Here is a 27,436-nt window from a genome sequence, read left to right as displayed (position 1 = left end):
AACAACTAACAGATTAGCCTTTGCAAAACTGAGAAGGAAGGTTTTAATGTGTTGAATTAGTGTATAGTGCAGCTGTAGTCTGAACAACCGCACACCAAAGCGAGGAGAATGGCTGTTCGATTCATGTTGCAAATAATCTTCAGTGGCCACAAACTGGGAGATGTTGTAACTTAAAACACACCTGTAAGTTTATGCGGGAATTTCTTGCCTGAAGTGCAGGTGAAGGGCCAAAGCCAAGGGAGCAAGGTTCCAAAGAGCACCCGGGATGAGGGAGATCGGGAAACAGTGCTTAGCTGGAGGAGAAAGGGAACACTGAAGGAGCTGAGGATTTCTACAGTTTTGAGGTCCTGAGATATTGGTCTGCACAGCGTCAGACTTTGAGGCGCTACTCAGATTCCGAAAGCCCCAACATGGCGGCCAGGAAGTGCGCGCACATTTCCAGCCAGAAGTGCGCCGGCCGCCATATTGGGTAAGGACAAGCAAGCGTGGTCCTTTACTCTCTGAAGCAGGCATTATCCAAATAAATGGTCCCCTCTCCAAGATTGGTTTCACTGAGGCAGCAAATTCTGGGCAAACCAGCCCTAGGGATCACCTGCAACAGAGAAGGCAAGTAGCTTAACTGAATATGGAGTCGGGATGAGCAGTACTGCTTCTCCCATCCGCACATTTAACCACCCACCTGATCGCTGCTGCTCCCCAATTCCAATTGGACACCCCAATCGGCCCCAAGGTCCACCTCTACCAATCCTTGGAACCCCTGGTCCACCCCCAACCCCCGCCCCCCCCCACCCCCAGATCCCAGACCCTCTAACCTGAGGGTTGCTGCAATGCTTGCTACGGCCTGACATTGCCCAACCCTCCGCCGGTGGGTTCCGCTGTAAGGAGGACAAAGGCAGCCCCATGCCCACCCATCCAAGAATACGAACGCTCAAAAGATTTACGAAAATGGTTCCAGGGATGAGGGACTTCAGTGACGTGGATAGACTGGAGAAGCTGGGGTTGTTCTCCTTGGAGCAGAGAAGGTTGAGAGGAGATTTGATCGAGGTGTTCAAAATCATGAGGGGTCTGGACAGAGTAGAGAGAGAGAAACTGTTCCCATTGGTGGAAGGGTCGAGAACCAGAGGTCACAGATTTAAGGCGATTGGCAAAAGAACCAAAGGCGACATGAGGAAAAACTTTTTTACGCAGCGAGTGGTTAGGATCTGGAATGCGCTGCCTGAGAGGGTGGTGGAGGCAGACTCAATCATGGCTTTCAAAAGGGAATTGGATAAGTGCCTGAAGGAAAAATATTTGCCGGGCTATGGGGAAAGGGTGGGGGAGTGGGACTGGCTGAGGTGTTCTTGCAGAGAGCCGGCACGGGCTCGATGGGCCGAATGGCCTCCCTCTCTGCTGCAACCGTTCTATGGTTCTAACCCTCTGCCGATGAGTTAGAGTCGGAGATGGTGCAATGATGAGGATGGAGGGAGGAGGAAGAGCGTGTAGGACAGGGAGGGAGCGGGGATCTCATGGCTTCGATAGAACAAGAGACAAAAGTTCAGAAACCTCCTTATAACAGTTAACCTGCATCTCCAGTTTCAGTCTAACACTATAATTACATATTGCTGCTGCATTAGTAATTACTGTTGGAATTCATAACCGATATCGGTTTGCAAAGTACCTGATTATGATTCAAGGTTTGCTGATCACAGTAATTATCAGGTAATGAATATATGGATATATTACTTTTCCATTGTATACTAATTGGAAGGGAATGAGCCACAATACACATAATTAGATAAAAATACAAGTAATTTAAACCAGGAGTTTTGCAGCAGACAACCTTACATTAATATTATCAATGCATTGATGTATTTGTGTACCCACAGGTAGTTGTGACTGTGAGGAAATGGAAAATTCGGCCAAGGAAGGCAGCTTGTAGCTGAAAGGCAATGAGCAACAACAGATACAGGGAGATTATTTTTCCCAATTTCTCGAGTCTCTTTTCCCCATCTCTCCGCAAACCACCATCGCCCGGCTGGGGTGTTCTTCCACAGGTGTCCACAGCACTCCCAAGTGACCGCTCTCCACTGTTTGCCCATGAAGGGTTCATGGCCAAAGCCAATCCTGCCCTCACCCAAAGCGTACACACCGTCTGTCCAGCAGCACTCACTGAATAATGGTCCCTGACTCTGCATCATTCTCCTGCACTCCAGCTCAGCGAAGTTAGTCGGCATGCCACCAGCACCCTGGCTGGTATCAAACTCAGACCAGACCAGGGACTGATCCTGGGGCCTCCTGCCTTTATGCCTCATTACCATATCTGACAGCACGTTGCTTCCGAACTGAAGGTGTCAGCTGTGACTCAGCCGGTAGTACTCTTGTCTTTGAGTCAGAAGGTTGTGGGCTCAAGCCCTACTCCAAAGACTTGAGCATAATATATAGACTGGCACTCCCAGTGCAGTACTGAGGGAGACGTACTGTCGGAGGGGTAGTACTGAGGGAGACGTACTGTCGGAGGGGCAGTACTGAGGGAGACGTACTGTCGGAGGGGCAGTACTGAGGGAGACGTACTGTCGGAGGGGCAGTACTGAGGGAGACGTACTGTCGGAGGGGCAGTACTGAGGGAGACGTACTGTCGGAGGGGTAGTACTGAGGGAGACGTACTGTCGGAGGGGCAGTACTGAGGGAGACGTACTGTCGGAGGGGCAGTACTGAGGGAGACGTACTGTCGGAGGGGCAGTACTGAGGGAGCGGCGCACTGTCGGAGGGGCAGTACTGAGGGAGCGGCGCACTGTCGGAGGGGCAGTACTGAGGGAGACGTACTGTCGGAGGGGCAGTACTGAGGGAGCGCCGCACTGTCGGAGGGTCAGTACTGAGGGAGCGGCGCACTGTCGGAGGGGCAGTACTGAGGGAGCGCCGCACTGTCGGAGGGGCGGTACTGAGGGAGCGGCACACTGTCGGAGGGGCAGTACTGAGGGAGCGGCACACTGTCGGAGGGGCAGTACTGAGGGAGCGCCGCACTTCGGAGGGGCAGTACTGAGGGAGCGCTGCACTGTCGGAGGGGCAGTACTGAGAGAGCACTGCACTGTCAGAGGGTCAGTACTGAGGGAGCGCTGCACTGTCGGAGGGGCAGTACTGAGGGAGTGTGCACTGTCGGAGGGGCAGTACTGAGGGAGCGCCGCACTGTCGGAGGGGCAGTACAGAGGGAGCGCTGCACTGTCGGAGGGGCAGTACTGAGGGAGCGGCGCACTGTCGGAGGGTCAGTACTGAGGGAGTGCCGCACTGTCGGAGGGTCAGTACTGAGGGAGCGCAGCACTGTCGGAGGAGCAGTACTGAGGCAGCGCCGCACTGTCGGAGGGGCAGTACTGAGGGAGCGCCGCACTGTTGGAGGGGCAGTACTGACGGAGCACTGCACTGTCAGAGGGTCAGTACTGAGGGAGCGCTGCACTGTCGGAGGGGCAGTACTGACGGAGCACTGCACTGTCAGAGGGGCAGTACTGAGGGAGCGCTGCACTGTCGGAGGGGCAGTACTGAGAGAGCACTGCACTGTCAGAGGGTCAGTACTGAGGGAGCGCTGCACTGTCGGAGGGGCAGTACTGAGGGAGCGGCGCACTGTCGGAGGGTCAGTACTGAGGGAGTGCCGCACTGTCGGAGGGGCAGTACTGAGGGAGCGGCGCACTGTCGGAGGGTCAGTACTGAGGGAGCGCCGCACTGTCGGAGGGGCAGTACTGAGGGAGCGCCGCACTGTCGGAGGGGCAGTACTGAGGGAGCGCCGCACTGTCGGAGGGGCAGTACTGACGGAGCGCCGCACTGTCGGAGGGTCAGTACTGAGGGAGCGCCGCACTGTCGGAGGGGCAGTACTGACGGAGCGCTGCACTGTCGGAGGGGCAGTACTGAGGGAGCGCTGCACTGTCGGAGGGGCAGTACTGAGGGAGCGCTGCACTGTCGGAGGGGCAGTACTGAGGGAGAGCTGCACTGTCGGAGGGGCAGTACTGAGGGAGCGGCGCACTGTCGGAGGGGCGGTACTGAGGGAGCGGCGCACTGTCGGAGGGGCAGTACTGAGGGAGCGCCGCACTGTCGGAGGGGCAGTACTGAGGGAGCGCTGCACTGTCGGAGGGTCAGTACTGAGGGAGCGCAGCACTGTCGGAGGGGCAGTACTGAGGCAGCGCCGCACTGTCGGAGGGGCAGTACTGAGGGAGCGCCGCACTGTCGGAGGGGCAGTACTGACGGAGCACTGCACTGTCAGAGGGTCAGTACTGAGGGAGCGCCGCACTGTCGGAGGGGCAGTACTGACGGAGCACTGCACTGTCAGAGGGTCAGTACTGAGGGAGCGCTGCACTGTCGGAGGGGCAGTACTGACGGAGCACTGCACTGTCAGAGGGGCAGTACTGAGGGAGCGCTGCACTGTCGGAGGGGCAGTACTGAGGGATCGCCGCACTGTCGGAGGGGCAGTACTGAGAGAGCACTGCACTGTCAGAGGGTCAGTACTGAGGGAGCGCTGCACTGTCGGAGGGGCAGTACTGAGGGAGTGTGCACTGTCGGAGGGGCAGTACTGAGGGATCGCCGCACTGTCGGAGGGGCAGTACTGAGGGAGCGCTGCACTGTCGGAGGGGCAGTACTGAGGGAGCGCTGCACTGTCGGAGGGGCAGTACTGAGGGAGCGGCGCACTGTCGGAGGGTCAGTACTGAGGGAGTGCCGCACTGTCGGAGTGGCAGTACTGAGGGAGTGCCGCACTGTCGGAGGGGCAGTACTGAGGGAGCGGCGCACTGTCGGAGGGTCAGTACTGAGGGAGCGCCGCACTGTCGGAGGGGCAGTACTGAGGGAGCGCCGCACTGTCGGAGGGGCAGTACTGAGGGAGCGCCGCACTGTCGGAGGGGCAGTACTGACGGAGCGCCGCACTGTCGGAGGGTCAGTACTGAGGGAGCGCCGCACTGTCGGAGGGGCAGTACTGACGGAGCACTGCACTGTCGGAGGGTCAGTACTGAGGGAGCGCTGCACTGTCGGAGGGGCAGTACTGAGGGAGCGCTGCACTGTCGGAGGGGCAGTACTGAGGGAGCGCTGCACTGTCGGAGGGGCAGTACTGAGGGAGAGCTGCACTGTCGGAGGGGCAGTACTGAGGGAGCGCCGCACTGTCGGAGGGGCAGTACTGAGGGAGCGGTGCACTGTCGGAGGGTCAGTACTGAGGGAGAGCCGCACTGTCGGAGGGGCAGTACTGAGGGAGAGCCGCACTGTCGGAGGGTCAGTACTGAGGGAGCGCCGCACTGTCGGAGGGGCAGTACTGAGGGAGCGCCGCACTGTCGGAGGAGCAGTACTGAGGCAGCGCCGCACTGTCGGAGGGGCAGTACTGAGGGAGCGCCGCACTGTCGGAGGGGCAGTACTGACGGAGCACTGCACTGTCAGAGGGTCAGTACTGAGGGAGCGCCGCACTGTCGGAGGGGCAGTACTGACGGAGCACTGCACTGTCAGAGGGTCAGTACTGAGGGAGCGCTGCACTGTCGGAGGGGCAGTACTGACGGAGCACTGCACTGTCAGAGGGTCAGTACTGAGGGAGCGCTGCACTGTCGGAGGGGCAGTACTGAGGGAGTGTGCACTGTCGGAGGGGCAGTACTGAGGGAGCGCCGCACTGTCGGAGGGGCAGTACTGAGGGAGTGTGCACTGTCGGAGGGGCAGTACTGAGGGAGCGGCGCACTGTCGGAGGGGCTGTACTGAGGGAGCGGCGCACTGTCGGAGGGGCTGTACTGAGGGAGCGGCGCACTGTCGGAGGGGCAGTACTGAGGGAGCGCCGCACTGTCGGAGGGTCAGTACTGAGGGAGCGCAGCACTGTCGGAGGAGCGGTACTGAGGCAGCGCCGCACTGTCGGAGGGGCAGTACTGAGGGAGCGCCGCACTGTCGGAGGGGCAGTACTGACGGAGCACTGCACTGTCAGAGGGTCAGTACTGAGGGAGCGCCGCACTGTCGGAGGGGCAGTACTGACGGAGCACTGCACTGTCAGAGGGTCAGTACTGAGGGAGCGCTGCACTGTCGGAGGGGCAGTACTGACGGAGCACTGCACTGTCAGAGGGGCAGTACTGAGGGAGCGCTGCACTGTCGGAGGGGCAGTACTGAGAGAGCACTGCACTGTCGGAGGGGCAGTACTGAGGGAGTGTGCACTGTCGGAGGGGCAGTACTGAGGGAGCGCCGCACTGTCGGAGGGGCAGTACTGAGGGAGTGTGCACTGTCGGAGGGGCAGTACTGAGGGAGCGCCGCACTGTCGGAGGGGCAGTACTGAGGGAGCGCTGCACTGTCGGAGGGGCAGTACTGAGGGTGTGCTGCACTGTCGGAGGGGCAGTACTGAGGGAGCGCTGCACTGTCGGAGGGGCAGTACTGAGGGAGCGCTGCACTGTCGGAGGGGCAGTACTGAGGGAGTGTGCACTGTCGGAGGGGCAGTACTGAGGGAGCACTGCACTGTCAGAGGGGCAGTACTGAGGGAGCGCTGCACTGTCGGAGGGGCAGTACTGAGGGAGTGTGCACTGTCGGAGGGGCAGTACTGAGGGAGCGCCGCACTGTCGGAGGGGCAGTACTGAGGGAGCGCCGCACTGTCGGAGGGGCAGTACTGAGGGAGCGGCGCACTGTCGGAGGGTCAGTACTGAGGGAGTGCCGCACTGTCGGAGGGGCAGTACTGAGGGAGCGGCGCACTGTCGGAGGGTCAGTACTGAGGGAGCGCCGCACTGTCGGAGGGTCAGTACTGAGGGAGCGCCGCACTGTCGGAGGGGCAGTACTGAGGGAGCGCCGCACTGTCGGAGGGGCAGTACTGAGGGAGCGCCGCACTGTCGGAGGGTCAGTACTGACGGAGCGCCGCACTGTCGGAGGGTCAGTACTGAGGGAGCGCTGCACTGTCGGAGGGGCAGTACTGAGGGAGTGTGCACTGTCGGAGGGGCAGTACTGAGGGAGCGCCGCACTGTCGGAGGGGCAGTACTGAGGGAGCGCTGCACTGTCGGAGGGGCAGTACTGAGGGAGCGCTGCACTGTCGGAGGGGCAGTACTGAGGGAGCGCTGCACTGTCGGAGGGGCAGTACTGAGGGAGTGTGCACTGTCAGAGGGTCAGTACTGAGGGAGTGCTGCACTGTCGGAGGGGCAGTACTGAGGGAGTGTGCACTGTCGGAGGGGCAGTACTGAGGGAGCGCTGCACTGTCGGAGGGGCAGTACTGAGGGAGTGTGCACTGTCGGAGGGGCAGTACTGAGGGAGCGCCGCACTGTCGGAGGGGCAGTACTGAGGGAGGGCCGCACTGTTGGAGGGGCAGCACTGAGGGAGTGCCGCACTGTCGGAGGGGCAGTACTGAGGGAGCGCCGCACTGTCGGAGGGGCAGCACTGAGGGAGTGCCGCACTGTCGGAGGGGCAGTGCTGAGGGAGTGTGCACTGTCGGAGGGGCAGTACTGAGGGAGTGAGCACTGTCAGAGGGGCAGTACTGAGGGAGTGTGCACTGTCGGAGGTGCCGTTAAACCGAGGCCCCGTCTCATCTCTCAGGTGGACCTAGAAGGTCCCACTACATTATTAGAAGAAGAGCAGGGGAGTTCTCCCCGGTGACCTGGCCAATATTTATCCCTCTACCAACACTAAAAAAATGATCTGGTCATTATCACAGTGGTGTTTGTGGGAGCTTGCTGTGCACAAATTGGCTGCCACGTTTCCCACATTACAACAGTGACTACACTCCAACAGTGCTTCATCAGCTGTAAAGTGCTTTGGGACGTCCTGAAGTCGTGAAAGGCGCTATATAAATGCAAGCTTTTATTTGTTATTGACTGGGCCAGTTGGTTACAGTAAATCAGGCATCTGACGATAAACCTGGACGGAAGGGGGCAACTATAAAGGACAATAGGGAGGGTTTGTGTTTTACTGGTGAGGCATTAACGTGCGATTATAACAGTATCAATCCTGTGTCCCATTGAAGCACAGCCCACGTTGACTGTTCGACCTGACTTCTGTCTCTGTGTTTAGCCGATCGCTTGTCACCGACGTCAGAGGTGAATGTGCAGCAGCAACCCACGCTTCTGAAGTCTTCCTTCTGCAAAGGTTAGACTTTCATGTTTCCTTTTGCCTTTGCAAACCACAGATCCTATTTTTACAAATCTGCTTTTAATGTATAAATATTTTTCTGTGCCAATGTACATGCCGATTGATTTTGAAGGTGGATGAAGGCAGGAAAGAGATCTCAAGGCAACCTGAGGTTGAAGGTTTGGCGCTTTTACTGAGAAAATCAGTCCAGGCAAATTGTTCTTTGTGCTCCAGGGTTCATAAGAACATAAGAAATAGGAGCAGGAGTCGGCTATTCGGCCCCTCGAGTCTGCTACACCATTCAGTAAGATCATGGCTGATCTGATCTTGGCCTCAACTCCACTTCCCCGCCCACTCCCCATAACCCTTGACTCCCTTATCATTCAAAAATCTGTCTATCTCCACCTTAAATATATTCAATGAGCCAGCTGCCACAGCTCTCTGGGGCAGAGAATTCTAAAGATTCCCGACTCTCTGAGACCCTCGACCACAGAAATTAAAAATGAGGAAGTTGGGAGTGAGAAGGAAGTCCAGAGTTGGGAATTGTTTCCCATCCAAAGGGTGATTGAGTTGTGGAATATGTTACCGGGGAAGGAGAGCGAAGTGAACAATGCAGATGGGTCAAGAAGTAATTAAATGTGTATGTGGAGAGAGTGCAGGTGAAAGATATGGTGAGACGTTGGCTAAACGATGGAAAGCACACGGGTCTGTTGGGTCAAATGAATGAACTCGTTCCTTTCTCGCTGATTTTCTCCCCTCCTGATCACCCTGAGTGCAGTGTCCATCAGTGGCCTTCCAGTATCCCAGTCTGTGTCAGCCATTCCCGTGAGGGTGAGCAGGTTACCGTACAAAGGGGGTTGACACAGCTGAGCCCGAGAGTCACATGACTGGAGAAGACCTTTCGGCCCCTCGAGCCTGAACACATGCTGACACTCACAGCAGATGCCACTGTGTTGGCCTTTATTGCAAGGGGGGATGGAGTATAAAAGCAGGGAAGTCCTGCTACAACTGTACGGGGTGTTAGTGAGGCCACACCTGGAGTACTGCGTACAGTTTTGGTCTCCTTATCTAAGGATGGATATACTGGCATTGGAGGCAGTTCAGAGAAGGTTCACTCGGTTGATTCCTGAGATGAATGGGTTGTCTTATGAAGAAAGGTTGAGCAGGTTGGGTCTCTACTCATTGGAGTTTAGAAGAATGAGAGGTGATCTTATTGAAATGTATAAGATTTTGAAGGGGCTCGAGAGTGTTATGTATGCAACCCTATGTAACCAGCATTCTACCACCACCAGAGGGCGTATCTGTTAGAGTCCCAAGGGATCCCAGCATTCCTTGGGAGCACTAGATATAAGCAGGCCTCCCATGCTGTACCAGTACTCTGGAGTTAGAATAAAGCGACTAAGGTCACACTTACTCACGTCTACAGTGCTCAGTCACATTGCTTTATTCAAGACATAACAGAGAGGGTAGATGCAGAGAGGATGTTTCCCCTCGTGAGGAAATCTAGAACTAGGGGGCATAGTTTCAGAATAAGGGTTCGCCCATTGAAAACGGAGATGAGGAAGAATTTCTTCTCTCAGAGGGTCGTGAATCTTTGGAATTCTCTGCCCCAGAGAGCTGTGGATACTGGGTCATTGAATATATTTAAGGCGGAGATAGATAGATTTTTGAACGATAAGGGAGTCAAGGGTTATGGGGAACGGGCAGGGAAGTGGAGTTGAGTCCATGATCAGATCAGCCATGATCATATTGAATGGCGGAGCAGACTCGAGGGGCCAGGTGGCCGACTCCTGCTCCTATTTCTTACGTTCTTATGATCAAGAACAGGTGCCCTGGTGGTGTTTCACCTTCCCTAACCCCCCAAACGTTGGGGGCAATCGGAACGGCCCATCACTCCCCTCGCTGAGGTCAACTAACATTGCACAGGTTGGAATTTAACCTGGGACATTTCTTGTCCACAAGTGTTGGTTACTGACTGGATAAACTCATTGAGCCCTCAGATAGCCCTTGCCCTATGCTTTTCCCAAAACAAATCGGAACTTGTCTGTGCTAAGCAGAAGGCATTTTGAAGAATGAATTGGCTGTGTGTTGCAGTGAATTTTCACAATGCTGTGTGAGTGGTATTCTGCTTTCAAACTTCAGCAACAAACAGCCAAGGCTCAACACTTACTACCTGATTAAATTTGATGGGCATTTATTTGAAAGCAGGGCATGAAATCTCACAAATTGTGCGCTGTCAGCCAACGTTTAGTAATGCTCCTGGTGGCTGGGTGTAAGGGAGAGCGAGGTCTTGTTGGTGGGAGAGTGGGAGCGACAAAGGTTTCAGGGCCATTTATTAATATTCATAGACATCCATGAGGTCATATGGCACGGTTTAACATTCCAAGCTTTTTGAGAGCAGAAAGGAGTTTGCTGATAGACTTTGATCGATGCTGTGGAGGAATGTACTGGAGAAATGCATAGCCTTCATGAACAGTCAAGGACATCTGATCATTTCAGCAGTGGTGTGTGTGTTTATGAGTGTGTCTGTATGCGTGTGTGTATTTGTGTGTCTGTGTGTGTGCATATGCATGCGAGTGTGTGTTTGTGTGTGAGCGTGTGTGTATACATGTGTATTTGCATGTGAGTGTGTATATGTGTGTATTTGTGTGCGTGTATATGCATGCGAGTGTGTACAAATGTATATTTGTGTGTGAGCATGTGAATACATATGTATTTGCGTGAGTGTGCGTGAGTGTGTGTATATGTGTGTATTTGTGTGTGTATATGCGTGCAAGGTTGTGTGTGTGTGTGTATACATGTGTATGTGTGTGCATATGCGTGCAAGTGTATGTGTGTGTGCATGTGTGTACACATATGTATTTGTGTGTGTGCGTGTGTGTATACATGTGTGCTTGTCTGTATATGCACACAGGCTCAGACACATATGTGTGCTAGGCTTGATATAACCTAGTGAAGCTGTGAGGAATTTTGGGGAGAGGGCCAGTGCGATGGAGCGAGTTAAATGAATATTATCTCATGTACCCAGTATCCAGTCTTTCCCCTTCTTGGTTTGAGAAGGTCAGTGAGAGGGGACCCAGACACTCCCAGCCACCCCCGAGGACAATGCCTTCGCAATATTCTAGTCGTATTCCATTTTATTGTTGTTTACTTCTGTGGATCAAGGGCTTCTTTTGCCGCTGTCGGATGGAGAGATATATATCTTGAAATCTGCTTACTCAAGCATAAGGATGAATAAATTTTGAATTCATGTTCTCCAGTGACTTGAAGGTTTTACAAGGTAATTGGGAATGGGGACTGTGACATTTCCATGAAGTGCTTTATGAAATGAGACAAGTCTATTAGTGAGTCTGTGTGCCTGCAGTTATTGTGGCTCGAGCTGATGCAGCACTGATAATGCAGCATTTGCTATCTCTGCTCCACCAGAAGCCAATTTAGCCGTTGTCGCTTCCCTTTGTTGAATGAGTTTTGAATAAGGATCACAGAGGTTACCTGGGTCACACCGGCCCAGTGCCTTAAAGTTCATTCGAATCTCACTGATTAGCAGCAAGCTTTATTCCTTCAGCCGCAATAATGGATCCCCGAACCAACAGAATCACATTTAAACAGGTTTGACTCTTGGGTCCAGCGAAACATTGGCCTTTCCTGTACTTGTCCAGCCAAGGTGAGGAAGCTCCTGTCACATTGCATGGAGTTGGGACCCCCTCCCACAGTCAGTTCAAACCAATATATACCAGACTGACGGGCAGCTGAAGACCAGCTGGTCCATCAAACCTGCCCCATGCATCATGATTATTAAATTATTACTTAAATGGAGAGAGACTACAAAATGCTGCGGTACAGAGGGACCTGAGGGTCCTCCTACATGAAACGCAAAAGGTTAGTATGCAGGTACAACAAGTAATAGAAACACAGAAACATAGAAAATAGGTGCAGGAATAGGCCATTCGGCCCTTCGAGCCTGCACCGCCATTCAATAAGATCATGGCTGATCAGGAAGGCAAATGGAATGTTGGCCTTTATTGCAAAGGGGCTGGAGTATAAAAGCGGAGAAGTCCTGCTACAGCTATACAGGGTATTGGTGAGGCCACACCTGGAGTAAAAAGAAAGACTTGCATTTATATAGCGCCTTTCACGACCACTGGACGTCTCAAAGCGCTTTACAGCCAATGAAGTACTTTTGGAGTGTAGTCACTGTTCTAACCTTGCGTCCTCTGGTGAACAAAAATCTATCGATCTCAGCCTTGAATATACTCAACGACTGAGCCTCCACAGCCCTCTGGGGCAGAGAATTTCACAGATTCACCACCCTCTGAGTGAAGACGTTCCTCCTCATCTCAGTCCTAAATGGCCAATCCCAGATCCTGAGACTGTGACCCCTGGTTCTAGGCTCCCCAGCCCGGGGGAAACATCCTCCCTGCATCTACCCTGTCAGACCCTGTAAGAATGTTGTATGTTTCAATGAGATCACCTCTCATTCTTCTAAACTCTAAACTCTCGGGAATATCGGCCTAGTCTCCTCAATCTCTCCTCATAGGACAATCCCCCCATCCCAGGAATCAGTCTGGTGAACCTTCGTTGCACTCTCTCTATGGTCAGTATATCCTTCCTTAGGTAAGGATACCAGAACTGTGCACAATACTCCAGGTGTGGTCTCACCAGGCCCCTATATATTACATCTTTACTCCGATACTCTATTTCTCTTGTGATAAAGGCCAACATACCATTTGCTCTCTTAATTGCTTGCTGTACCTGTATGTTATCTTTCTGTGACTCATGTATAAGGACAAATTATGAATAAAATTATTTTGAAATTTGGCTCAGAATCTTGTTGGGGACTGGGGCGCGCTGTATGTGTGAAATGGTTGGCAGTAGATCGGTGGAGAATCAGGCGGGACCCAGAAGCATGGCACCTCCCGCCTCACCCCCCTACACACCCCCCACCCCGCCCGCCCCCTGCCATCGCTCAGTCGAGCAGCCAAAGGGATATCCTGCTGAGGTTTAGGGCAAGTGGAACTGGAGATTTCCCTGCAGGTAGCATGAGGAGTTGGGAGGAGGTGGGGCTGTGAGATGGCTTCTCCTGCCAGGACTCCCACCTCCTGAGAGCCTAGAGATCAGGTCGCTGGAATGATACCAGTTTCCAGATCCAAGGAAGGGTGCAAATGGGGCCCTAGTCGATGTTCAAGCAGGGGGCAAGACATGGACAGAATCAGGGCTCGGCCATTTCCATTCTGTGGACACCGTTTTGACAGGGTAGATGTTTCCCCCGGGCTGGGGAGTCTAGAACCAGGGGTCACAGTCTCAGGATAAGGGGTCGGCCATTGAAGACTGCGATGAGGAGGAATTTCTTCACTCAGAGGGTGGTGAATCTTTGGAATTCTCTGCCCCAGAGAGCTGTGGAGGCTCAGTCATTGAATATATTCAAGCAGAGATCGATAGATTTTTGGACACTAAGGGATTCGAGGGATATGAGGACAGTGCAGGAAGGTGGAGTTGAGGCCGATAATCAGCCATGATCTTATTAAATGGCGGAGCAGGCTCGAGGGGCCGAATGGCCGACTCCTGCTCCTAATTCTTATGAAGCTCTTCAACCGGGGCAACCAGATCATCATCCCGAGCGTTTGCCAGCACTACATTTATCATTCTCCTCCCCTCCCCCCGCCATACTGGCGGTGGCACCAATTGGCGATATTCGAATCGGTGAACCCCATCCGGATATTCCAGCGGGATCAAAGGTGAGCGAGGCAGCGGGATGCCCGCCTCGCCAAGCCTAGGGTGGCGGAGGAAGCTGGAGGGATTGCGGCCCCTATCTGTTGTGAGAATGAGTGACTCTGATCAGCGGTTAAATAGGCCCGGTGGTGTTAGATTCTGACGCTGTGCTTTCAGTTCCTGAGCAGGAAGGGAGAAAATAAAATAATTAAATTCAGTGTTCGAACACTGGTGAAATTCATCTTTTTTGCGGTGAGCATGTCCTAAATGATTAATTGCGACGGAGCTACATTCTGTCTCCTGGCACATCTACATCTCCCATGATGGGAAAAACTGGCTTTGATTGGCCCTATCAAACTTTACTATAATAAACTATTTAAGTATGTAGTGTATTATATAAGGCTTCATTTCACTGTTGGAAATCAAATCTCGGAAATGTCTCTCCCAGTCACTGATGTTGTGAGATGTGACTGTACCTGACATGACACCCATGCTTTGATTGTTAAGTATGCCCTCTAGAAAACAAATCTCTCTTTTTTTTTTACTGCAACTGGTATCATCTTGGCAATTCGCACAGCAAAGAGGGCTAGGTACCAGACTCGAGCACGGAATTGCAATGAGGTAGGCATTGAACACCTTGACCATGTTTCGGATCCCTGCAGGATTGGCTCATGAAGGAAAACGCGAGTTATTTGTTAACAAGCATTTTGACAGTGCTGAGAAAGTGACAGGATACCCCGAGACTCTGGGCATGGAATTAAGCTGAATCGCACCAAACCAGACTTGTGCCGTGCTGGGTCCATCTGGCTCCCTGCGGCCTTCTATCTGCTGTTCTTCTCTCATTGTCCCGAGGCTGCACTCAGTCTATCTATCTCACAGTGTATCTCGCCTGCAAAAAACCCTTGGTGGGATCAGTTCCCAATCCTTTTCGGTACTTGCCTGCATCTGCTTGGCAAGCTCTGTCAGACCCTGGCTTTTAAGCCCATGTGTACAGCAGCCACATCTTGGCAATATTCGTTTTTTTTTGCCGCTCCAATATGTGACCTTGATCCAACTGAAAGCGGCTCAATAAAAGATATGCTGGCAGGCTGAGATGAGAAACACAGACTAGTTGAGCCAAATGGCCTGTTTCTGTGCAGTATATTCCATATAATAAATCACAGAATATTACCCCAGATTGTTAGCTGTAATTACATCTTTTGAAATAACAATAGAACATGCAGGAAATACTCAGCAGGTCAGGCAACGTCCGTGGAGACGGAAACAGAGTTAACGTTTCAGGTCGATGACCCTTGGTGAGAGCTGGGAAAAGTTCGAGATGTAACAGGATTTTAAGCAAGTGTCAGGGATGGGAAAGGGGGGATGGGAGGAAAGGACAGGCGGGAAGCTCTGTGATAGGGCGGGGGACAGGAGAGATTAAATGACAAAAGGGATGATGATGCGAGGCAAAAGGAGACGGTAATGGGACCAGTAAAGATACAAAACATGGGCCTGGAGGAGGTGTAAATGGGAACGGCAGCAACTTCACCAGGTGGGAAAAAGAAAAACCAGAGAAAATAAATGACCTTTTTTGATGTGGAAGTGGGTTACTTCAGGCTCATTTGTTGAGCCCAGCTGTGTCCATGTGTCCAGGTCGGTGATTGGAGCGTGGGCAGGTACAGCAGGAGCGGCGAGGTCGGGGCGAAGGAGTGGCGAGAGATTGTAGAGTGATGTGATCGGGGCCCTGGGGAGGCGAGAGTTCGGGCCCAGGAGAGGCGAGGGCCCAGGGGCAACACGGGCCCAGGAGAGGCGAGGGCCCAGGGGGAGCACGGGCCAGCCCACACTGTGATATGTGGGCGCACTAGGTCAATGCAGCAGAGCAGGTCTCCAGTCGTCCTGGTTAATCCTTGCCCCTGGACCAAGGCCTAGCTCTGTTAACCCCGTGTGGTGGCTGGTGTGCAACGGTCACCCCACGTTAAAAAAATCCACCCACAGGCATCTTCCACCCTTCAGGATGTAGTTCGGGATCCGGAATATTCGGTCCTTTTGAAACACCTCTGAACTCATCCCTTTTTGGCGTGGAAGCAAGTCACCCTCGCTTCGAGGGACTGGCTATGACGATGATGATCTTTTCCCGGAGAGCTACCTGTGCCAGTGTGGCCAAATCCCGGGCCACTAGCAGCTCTGTTCTATTTTGATGGCTGCTCTGTAATAATGGGTAAACATGGGCCTGGGTGGGCAGTGATTCAACCCTGACCTTTCACCTCTGGGACCTGGGTTCAATTCCAGCCTGGGAGGAAAGTCTCCAGCCGTTGGCCGGGGTGGTCCTGTGTGGAATGAGTTGGGCAGTGCCCACTCAGGGTCCTGATGAGCGAGTGTCCACAGCCCACAACTGCCATCGAGCACAGGGGGCATCCTGCAATCCCTGGCAGAGTCAAAACAACCGCGCCAGTAAATTATTTACAGTCACTTTCAGCCGAGTCCTGATATTCAAAATCGGCTAACCTCAAGGTGATTGGCGGGGGTGGGGGGGTTCATGGCCCCCCCCACCCTAACCTACCCCTTCCCCCACGCCCTGACCTCCCCCTCCCCCCCCACCCTGACCTCCTCCCTCCCTCCCTGACCTGCCCCCTCCCTCCCCCCTGACCTCCTCCCCCCCCCCCACCCTGACCTCCCCCCACCCTGACCTCCTCCCTCCACCCCACCCACCCTGACCTCCCCCTCCCCCCCACCCCCACCCTGACCTCCTCCCTCCCCCCACCCTGACCTCCTCCCTCCCTCCCCCCCTGACCTCCTCCCTCCCCCCCACCCTGACCTCCTCCCTCCCCCCCTCCCTGACCTCTCCCCACCCTGACCTCCTCCCTCCACCCCCCCCACCCTGACCTCCTCCCTCCCTCCCCCCCACCCTGACCTCCCCCCACCCTGACCTCCTCCCTCCCCCCACCCTGACCTCCTCCCTCCCTCCCTGACCTGCCCCCTCCCTCCCCCCCTGACCTCCTCCCTCCCCCCTCCCTGACCTCCCCCTACCCTGACCTCCTCCCTCACCCCCCCCCACCCTGACCTCCTCCCCACCCTGACCTCCTCCCTCCACCCCCCCCCACCCTGACCTCCTCCCTCCCTCCCTGACTCCCTCCCCCCTGACCTCCTCCCTCCCCCCCTCCCTGACCTCCCCCCCACCCTGACCTCCTCCCTCCACCCCCCCCACCCTGACCTCCTCCCTCACCCCCTCCCTGACCTCCACCCTGACCTCCTCCCTCGCCCCCTCCCTGACCTCCACCCTGACCTCCTCCCTCCCCCCCATCCTGAACTCCTCCCTCCCCTGCTCCCTGACCTCCTCCCCCCCACCCTGACCTCCTCTCCCCCCACCCTGACCTCCTCTCCCCCCACCCTGACCTCCTCCCTCCTCCACCCTGACCTCCTCACCTCCCCTGCCTCCCACCACCGAGGGGGTTGTTCAGCCCGATTGCCTGCCTCTCTTCCGTGGCTCCGTTCGCACCAGGGTGTCCCTGGTGATGGAGCACGCGGTGTCCACCGGTACGCTCGCGGCCTTCCGCGAGAGGTGGGCGCCGGAGGGACTGGAGTGCATCATCACCCCCGGCAACCAAATTTTAATCTGATTGGTTAGGTTTTAGTTAAAATTACACTTTTTATTGATTGTGCTGGGGACACATGTTGACTTTTAATTTAAAAGAGTCAGCATGCCCATGTCATTCCATTGGTTTGGCTCCAAGTTTCAGGACAATGTAATGGTTTCATTGGCTCTGGGGGAGGATTTGCTGATCTCTATCTCGCAATTGGAGAGATCACTTTCAGGGTAAAAAAAACTCCCTCCCTGCACTTTGTCGGTTCGTCAGAACCCAGCTGGTCTGCATTAGGTCTTGATGACCATCCAATCACAGGGAGGATTCTGATCTGTTGTAAGCTGAGCCAGACACCCATCGGAACAGACTTGACTCATTGCAGAGTGTTTGGTATATAAGTATAACAAACCATGAACCATCTTTAATGATCTTCCATAATTAGCAGCTTTTAGCTATGGAGTATTGCTGGCTGATTGACACACAGATATAACGGTGAGACAACATGATGTCTGGGCCTGTTCAAGGACGTGTTTTCCCATCCAGTTTAGCAGGTGAGTGCCAGTCCTGTCCATACCTCTCGGAGAAGGACAGTGTGTATCGGGCAGTTGTTTCTAACCCGTGCTGTCCACTATAGCTACAGGTGGCAATTGGTTGTGGTTAATTGCATTGCTGATTGAATTTTTAAAAATGAGTAATGGAGCCTGTCATGGGGGGGGGTGTGTGACCCCAATACTCATAATTGCACAGTGTGTGAGCTTTAACCATGCTGTGTGTTGGTTGGTAAAATGGGGAGCTGAAAACCAGTGTGCATGTGTTTTTGATTGAGTGTTTACTTGGTTACTGAACAGTGGTAGCTGTTTGTTCAGTAATTGTACATGTGTGAAGCACATTTTTCCTGCATTGTTTCTAAGGCATTGTCAACTAAAATGAATGCATGTGGCTAAAATGCTGTCTGCATAGCCACACCTGTAGCTAGTCAGTGATTTTGATTGGACAACCTTGTTTTAAGAATAGCCACTTTGACTTGACTTGTGTTCCATGCCTCTCTCAATCCTGGTTTGGAACCTTGGGTGAACCGAGCATTAATTACCTCACATTTCCTTGCATCGTCTGACTTGCAGTGGCCAATATCCTGGGAGAGCTGGGATGATTTTATATACAATTTCAAAAAGTCAAGAAATATTCAATATTTAAGTGTCGGCTGTGGCTCAGTGGGTAGCACCTGAGTCAGAAGGTTGTGGGATCAAGTCCCACTCCAGGAACTTGAGCACAATAAATCCAGGCTGACACTCCCAGTGCAGTGCTGAGGGAGTGCTGCACTGTTGGAGGGACTGTCTTTTGGATGAGACATTAAACCACTCTGGTAGGCATAAAAGATCCCGTGGCGCTATTTCGAAGAAGAGCAGGGGAGTTCTCCCCGGTGTCCTGGGGCCAATATTTATCCCTCAATCAACATAACAAAAAACAGATTATCTGGTCATTATCACGTTGCTGTTTGTGGGAGCTTGCTGTGCGCAAATTAGCTGCCGTGTTTCCCACATTACAACAGTGACTACACTCCAAAAGTACTTCATTGGCTGTAAAGCACTTTGGGATGACCAGTGGTGGTGAACGGTGCTATATAAATGCAAGTCTTTAATTGATTCAGCAGCTGTAGATCTGAGTCCGCTTACCCCTCTGACTCCAGAAACCAGTACGGACAGAGATTCTGTCCGGGTGAGGTTGTTTGTGGGAAGATCTAGCCCTTTTTATCAGTGGATTTTGAATTTTTATTTTTTGCATTCTGTGTTTTGCTAGTTGCTGGGAGCAAAATAAGAGATGGAAACATTGGATTTGGGTCCCAGTGGGCAGAAGCAATGCATGGGCAATTGTGATGCAATTTGGAAGGGTTGTGGTACATTTTGGGATGGCCTGGTTGGTATTCTAAAAGGACCTGCTTTTGATGACACGAACAGAGATGAAGTGTACCGAAATTGCTTGCTATTAACTAAGTCTTGCTTTCGGATTTACTGTCAGCATGGATTAGTGGAGGCAGACTGAGGAGAGACACAATAACTCGGCTGAACCAGCATAAGCAGTCATCAGGAACAAAGAAGTGAGTAAGATTCAACCAGCGCCTTAGTCCAATTGCAGCTGGACTGGTATCACTTCAGGCCTGATCTCATTTGATGTACTTGATTGCAGCACTAATTGGTGCAGAGCTCAGCAGCCCAGCTCTCTGGAGTTACCTCACTCAACGTGACCAGGGACACTCTGCTGAATCTGTCAATGATCTTTTTTCTCAGGCATTGATTTGGAGTCACTCACAACTTCTTTAATCCTTTAAAATCTATCCTTTTCCTTTGGTTGTGTGTGTATGTGAATAATTAGTGTGGGGTGCAGTAATGAGGTGCGAGCTGTTTGCAGATATCACCGGGGATGGGAGTCTGGAGTGAGAGCGGGAGTCTGGGAGATCATTATTACCTTTTTTTTGAGTGACAGAGCTGTGGCATAAGTACCTGGGGAATCACGGCCAGGCAGGCAGTGTGAATGGTGTCTGCAGGGTATTAAACGCACCTCGAGAGGAAAGGGGTGTGATAAGGTGGGGTTGAACGGTCTGAAAGGGGCAGGCTTGTTGGAGCTCTTTCTTAAGTCCTGACTCTAATGTACTGACTCACACGAGACACATGCTGAAGTCAAGGTTACTCAGAACCTGCACCTTTAATTCCAGCTCTCCAGTGCTGCACTTGCCTGAGGTCTCCCTTTATATACCACAGTGGGACAGGTATGGAGTGTCTCCTGCAAGTGCACCCCTGGTGGTAAGGTATGCTTATTGTTACAGGACATATCCAGTTACAGTCATGTATAGTATGGTAAGATACAGTTATATACAGTAATGTGAGATACATGACATCACCCTCCCCCAAGGTCTTATTGCCTTTATAGATTCAGTCTCTCAGGTGGTCTGCGCTCTCGCATGAAGCATCTTAGTTGTGGTTCAGTTGTTTGCCTTGGTGCCTGTTTTTCGTTCAGTGTGATTGCTGGTATCCCGCCTGGGCTGTCTGTTGAGATTGCCCTTTCCTCAGGTTGTTCCACCTGTCTGTCCACCAGATGTGGTGTGAGTTCCACATTGTAGTCTGCCTCTGGTCCTTCAGTGTTCTCAGTGAATCTACTTTTTACTTGGTCTACATGCCTCCGGCAGGTTTGGCCATTGTCCATTTGTACAACCAGTAGCCTGTTTCCCTCTTTGTTACTGTCCCTGCAAGCTATTTGGGACCCCGACCATAGATTAGCACAAACACTTTGTCCCCTATCTCATTCCACCTCCCCCTCAAATTTTGGTCATGGTATTCAGTTAGCTTTTGACGCTTAGCCTCGATAATTTCATGCATGTTTGGGAGGATTAACGAGAGCCTGGTCTTTAAGGTTCGTTTCATCAATAGTTGTGCGGGGGAACCCCAGTCAACGAATGCAGATGAGATCTATATGCCAGCAGCAGTCGCGACAGGCGGCTCTGCATCATGGGACCCTTGGATTCTGAGCATGCCTTGTTTAATGATCTGCACTGCTCGCTCTGCCTGGCCATTGGAGGCCGGCTTGAAAGGTGCCGTCTTAACGTGATTTATACCGTGGTCAACTATAAAATCGTGAAATTCTGCGCTGGTGAAGCACGGACCATTATCACTGACCAATATGTCAGGAATGCCGTGCGTTGCAAACATGGTTCTAAGGCTCTCCACAGTGATGGAGGTGGTGCTCGAGTTTAAAATGGTGCACTCGATCCATTTTGAAAATGCATCAACGACTACGAGGAACATTTTGCCCATGAATGGGCCCACATAGTCTACATGCACCCGCGACCACGGTTTGGTGGGCCAGCGGCTTAGGGGGGCCTCCCTGGGGGCATTTCTGAGTTGGGCACAAATGGTGCACCGACGGATGCAGAGCTCCAAGTCCGCGTCAATGCCAGGCCACCAGACATGAGATCTGGCTATGGCCTTCATAAGGACGATCCCCGGGTGCTCGCGATGGAGCTCCCGGACAAACTCCTCCCTGCCTCGTAAGGGCATAACTACTCGGCTGCCCCACATCAGGCAGTCTGCCTGTAGTGAGAGTTCATGCATGCGCCTATGGAAGGGTTCGACCTCCTCTGGGCAGGCATCGCGAGCCTCTGCCCAGTCACCGGTTAAAACGTATCTTTTAACTAGAGATAATGTGGGGTCGCTGGTCGTCCAGGCTCTGATTTGGCGAGCCGTCATGGGCGAACCTGTGGATTCAAAGGCATTGATTGCCATGACCATCTCACAGTCCTGTTTGTCGGACCCTTCCGATTCGTATACCAGCCGAGCTGCTGTTTTTCTGCACGTGCGAGCCAGATGCCCTGTGTAGTTACAGTTTCTGCAAACGGCATGCTGAAATCGACATTGTCACATCCCATCCTCGTCGCCACTGCTAAGTCCTGACTCTAATGTACTGACTCACACGAGACACGTGCTGAAGTCAGGGTCACTCAGGACCTGCACCTTTAATTCCAGCTCTCCAGAGCTGCACTTGCCTGAGGTCTCCCTTTATATACCTCAGTGGGACAGGTATGGAGTGTCTCCTGCAAGTGCACCCCTGGTGGTAAGGTATGCTTATTGTTACAGGTCATATCCAGTTACAGTCATGTATAGCATGGTAAGATACAGTAATGTGAGATACATGACACTCTTGGCCTTTCCTGTCCCAAACACTTTATTCTCTTGCAGCAGCAATGAGGGACAGGCAATATAAACTAAATTTTAAAGCGGTTGCAGGAACAGAGACCTAGGGGTTCATGTGCACACATCTTTGGGTGCAAGGGCAAGTTGATACTGTTTTTTTTAAAGCTTACGGAATCCTTGTTTTTATAACCGGAGGCAGAGAGTTCATGTTATGTATTTAACCCCTTGTAACCTGCATGACACCTGACCACCAGAGGGCCTACCTGTTGGGGTCCCAAGGGACCCTTGGGAGCATGGTATATAAACAGGCCACCCACGAGGTACCTGCACTCTGGAATCTTCTTACAGAAGCTAAGGTCACACTTATTGTACACAGTACTCAGTCTCACCCTTTTATTATGAGTGTACCAGTACAAAAGTAAGGAATTTGTGCTCTAGCTTTATACATCACTGGTTCGGGCCCAGCTGGAGGATTGTGTCCAATTCTGGGCACCACACTTTAGGAAGGATGTCACGGCCTTGGAGAGGGTGCAGAGGAGGTTTACTGGAATGGTTTCAGGGGATGAGGGACTTCAGTTACATGGAGAGTCTGGAGAAGTTGGGGCTGTTCTCCTTAGAGCAGAGAAGGTTAAGGGGCGATTTAATGGGGATGTTTAAAATTTGAGGGGTTATGATAGAGTAACAGTTTCCAGGGGCAGGCGGGTCGGTAACCAGAGGGCATGGATTTAAGGTCATTGGCAAAAGAACCAGAGGGGGAGAGGAGAACATTTTAATGCAGTGAGTTGTTGTGATCGGGAACGCGCTGCCTGAAAGTGCGGTGGGAGCAGATTCAATAGTAACTTTCAAACAGGGAATTGGATAAATACTTGAAGGGGGAAAATTTGCTGGGCTGTGGGGAAAGTGAAACTAATTGGATCGCTCTTTCAAAGAGCAGCCACGATGGGCCGAATGGCCTCCTGTGCTGTAAGATTTTATGATTTGTATACTTGTATTTGCCCAATGTAAGGGAAGGGACTGAGTTGCATGGGAATCTTAGACCGGCTTTAGGGAGTCAAAAGCAATGAATGAGCAGGATGGGTGGTGTTGTACATGCTGACTGGATGTACTCTCTGTAGTCACTAGTTGTGTAAGATGGAGACTTGTTTACCTGATGTACTATCAATAAGGTTTACACTGTGTACATACATGCTGGCACCACTAGAGGGTGCAACTGGTGGAGACCGGGGGTTTCCTGCCCTGGTGGCAGGGCCCTGTATAAAAGGCTGCACACCATGCTGGTACAGTACTCGAGTTATGAATAAAGGACCAAGGTCACTACAGTTTGAGTACAACACATTGCCTTGTGGAGTCATTCATAAGTATATTATAGACATAATGGGCCCAAGTTTCCACAGGATAAAAAACGGGCGCCCCTCCGAGCTGGGCGCCCGTTTTTCGTGCCTAAAACGGCGGCAGAAAAAAAAACACGCTATTCTCGAGCGCTTTGCAGCTCCTTGTCTGTTTGGCGCGGCGCCCAGGGGGGCGGAGCCTACACTCGCGCCGATTTTGTACGTGGGAGGGGGCGGGTACTATTTAAATTAGTTTTTTTCCTGCCGGCAATGCTGTGCGTGCGTGTTGGCCATTTTTGTAGTTCTTTGTAGCTGTTTAATTTTTGAACATTTTTTAATAAAATCACATTGCCATCAGCACATCAGCACTGAGGCTACCCTTCTCACTGTCTCCTTCCCCTCCCTCCCCTCCACAACAACAAACCGCTTTCTCTCCCCCCCCCCCCCCCCCCCCCTCCCGCTCAGCGGCAACGTACGGCTGCAGAATTCTCCCTGGCTGAAGCACTTTCACACAGGTAGGAAGATGGTTTATTTAATCTTTTCTTTGCTTATAAATGTTTATTCAGGTTGGATTTATTTGTAGAAGTAAAAATAAGGATTTATTGTAGAATTTAATGACTTCCCTTCCCCCCCCTCCCCCCACCTCGTTCTGGACGCCTAATTTGTAACCTGCGCCTGATTTTTTTAATGTGTAGAACAGGTTTTTTCAGTTCTACAAAAATCTTCACTTGCTCCATTCTACTTTAGTTTGGAGTACGTTTTCACTGGAAACTTTCAAATCAGGTGTCAGTGGCCGGACACGCCCCCTTTTGAAGAAAAAATTCTGTTCCAAAGTAGAACTGTTCTACCTAACTAGAACTGCAGAAAAAAAAATGTGGAGAATTGCGATTTCTAAGATAGTCCGTTCTCCACCAGTTGCTCCTAAAAATCAGGCGCAAATCATGTGGAAACTTGGGCCCAATAGGTGGTATGTACCCAAGGGTGCTGGATGGAAATTTACCATGTGCTGAAGGTGTCAATGAATGCAGAAGCGATTCCACTGGATTGGAAATCAGCCAGCATGCTACCTAATATGAAGAAAGTAAATCCAGTTGACTACAGACTACTGCACCAATATTAGTGACTCTAAGTAACAGTTTGCATAGATTCAGTAGGGAAAGATGCTGCCTGACCAACCTCCTTGACTTTTTCCCAATTTCTGTCACCTCCTCCAGCCCAAAGCTCTCCAAGAACTCTGCACTTCTCCAATTCTGACCTCTTGCACATCCTTGACTTTCATCGCTCCACCATTGGTGGGCGTGCCTTCAGCTGCCTGGGCTCCAAGCTCTGGAACTCCCTCCCTAAACCTCTCCGCCTCTCTACCTCTCTCTCCTCCTTTTAAGTCACTCCTTAAAACCTACCCCTCTGACCCAGCTTTTGGTCACCTGCCCTAATATCTCTGTGTGGCTCGGTGTCAAATTTTGACAATCGCTCTTGTGAAGCGCCTTGGGATATTTTTACCTACTTTAAAGGAACTATATAAATGCAAGATTTTGTTGTTGGAGCGAAATCCAGTAATTTGCAGAGCAGCACAAAAAGGTAAGCTAATCTCTGAGTGATATTGTCACATGAATAGCGATGAAGCCTGAAGCTTTACAATGCACTGGGCAGGGTGTCTCCAACACTGTGTACAAAAACTAACTTCAGATGAAACGTTGGAACTTTCAGCCTGAAAAGGAAGTGAATTAAAGGGGACCTCCTCGAGGTATAATGGGTAACACATGGAAGAGACGATGTTAATCCTGAGCACCCTGCAGTTAAACCGTGACTGCAGGCCAAGAGGTCACAGGCTCAAAGTGGGAAACCAGAAGTTGATATTGTAATCAATGTAATGACTCAAAAGACTTGTTACTGTAAACTGCCTCAGGTGTAAACCTGATCCAACTGTATTCACGCCCAAAGTAACCCGCGTGACCTGGTACCTGCGCTTATATACCAGTGACCATGCGCGTACAGCCCGATGACCTCCGACAATGGCTCCCCCGGTGTCTAGTGACCCCAAGCATAAATACATAACTGACATCAGCAAGCTTTTCTTCAGTGTTCAGTGCCTGCAATGGCACTTGGGTAGGGTGTGGAGGTGAGACAGGTGATGGGGGGTGGGGAATGCTATGGACAAATAAACTAGATGTCCCCTTTTATTGAGACACCAGTCTGTGTACAGATATCTCCCTGAGGGAGAGACCTGAGAGACACCAGTCAGTGTACAGATCTCTGAGAGACACTTGTACCTTGAGTTCCCTTTTACAACAGGGTGTTGTGGCGTGGCAATTCAGATGGAAACACTCTTGCTTCACACATATTTATCATTCAATGCCCACGTTGTGGTTCTTGTTAATCGGACTGTAGACTGAAGCATTGATCCTCTGATGTTGACTTTTGTGGCTCTATTAAATATCAGCCTCAACCCTGCACTAGTGATTACAGATCACTTGGATATGATTTGTTGACATCCTGAAATCAGCCAAGCAGATCCAGCATCCGCCATAAATCAACATGCTTTAATAGACACAGACTGTACAAACATCCTCACCACTTATCTTCCTTTGTGTGAATGTGTAAACATTTGATTTAGTGGAAGGTTGGCCCTTTGCAAAGGGGAGGTGACTTGTGGAGGAGAGCCAGTGGGTCGGAGATTGTTTGTTTCCAGATGTGGAGCTTTTGCATGGACTGCATTTTCCAACCTCCCAACATCTGATCAAACTTTAGGATAGAGGATCCGTGCAAGGGGACGGAGTGTCCTTTCCTCATCGGTCAGCGGGCACGAGTCACTCTGTTAGTTAGAAACCCGGGTGGGGATCACAATGCAGGTCACGACCCAAGATTGGACAGAGTCGGACACATGATGAGCTAACGGTTGGGAGACACCAAGTTTGTTTGTTCCAAGAGGAAGGGAAGAGTGAAGGAGTTAAGGTAATCCATAGTTTGAGGTCCTGGGTAGGAATGAGTTGGACTCTGACGTGTGAGGAGCCGGTGTGTATAGGGTGGGGATGTTTGGAGACCAGGGGAGGATGAGGGGGAAGAGCTCCACAGTCTTTAATTTTCTAATGATATTGAAGTTTGTTGTGGGAGCTCACAAGGACACAGCATCTGTTGTGTTGTTTACAGAGCCGGTGCAGACTGATTCCTCATTTCCCCCCAGAGACCGGCAGAGCTGCTGTGTTGTACAGCAGCCAAACTTTGAAACCTGGACATGTGATAACTTTTCTATAAAAAGTTACCTTGCAGGAACAGGAGGGGAGACTATTCAACCCCTCGAGCCTGTTCTGCCATTCAATTGGATCATGGCTGATCAGTATTTTTATTCTTTCCCGGGATGTGGGTGTCGCTGGTAAGGCCGGCATTTATTGCCCATCCTTAATTGCCCCTTGAGAAGGTGGTGGTGAGCCGCCGCCTTGAACCGCTGCAGTCCGTGTGGTGAAGGTGCTCCCACAGTGCTGTTAGGGAGGGAGTTCCAGAATTGTGACCCAGCGACGATGAAGGAACGGCCGATATATTCCCAAGTCGGGATGGTGTGTGACTGGGAGGGGAACGTGGAGGTGGTGGTGTTCCCATGGGCCTGCTGCCCTTGGCCTTCTAGGTGGTCGAGTTTGTGGGTTTGGGAACTGATAGCGAAGAGTATCTTCACTCCATCTACCCTCCTTGGTTCCATATCCCTTAATACACTTGCCAAACAAATCAATCGATCTGTTTTGAAATTTTCAATGGACCCCCAGCCTGAACAGCTTTTTGAAGGAATGTGTTCCAGATTTCCACTACTCTTTAGTGCTCTCTGACATTGTCCTTGAACAGCTTATCTCCTAAATGTATTGCCTATTGTTCCAGCTCTCCTAATGTCCTCCCCTCGCACCGAGTCCCGCTCACCCATCACCCCCTGTGCTCACTGCCCCGTGTCCTAACTCTCACCCAGTCCCGCTCACCCATCACCCCCTGTGCTCGCTGCCCCCTGTCCTAACTCTCACCCAGTCCTGCTCACCCATCACCCCCTGTGCTCGCTGACCGACATTGGCACCTGGTTAAGCAACGCCTTTGATTTCAAAATTATCATCCTTATTTTCAAATCCCTCCCCCTTCCCTATCTCTGTAATCTCCTCCACCCCCACAG

This window comes from Pristiophorus japonicus, chromosome 21, assembly GCF_044704955.1.
Source record: "Pristiophorus japonicus isolate sPriJap1 chromosome 21, sPriJap1.hap1, whole genome shotgun sequence".
Classification (NCBI taxonomy): Eukaryota; Metazoa; Chordata; class Chondrichthyes; family Pristiophoridae; genus Pristiophorus; species Pristiophorus japonicus.
Note: the sequence above shows the minus strand (reverse complement) of the source record.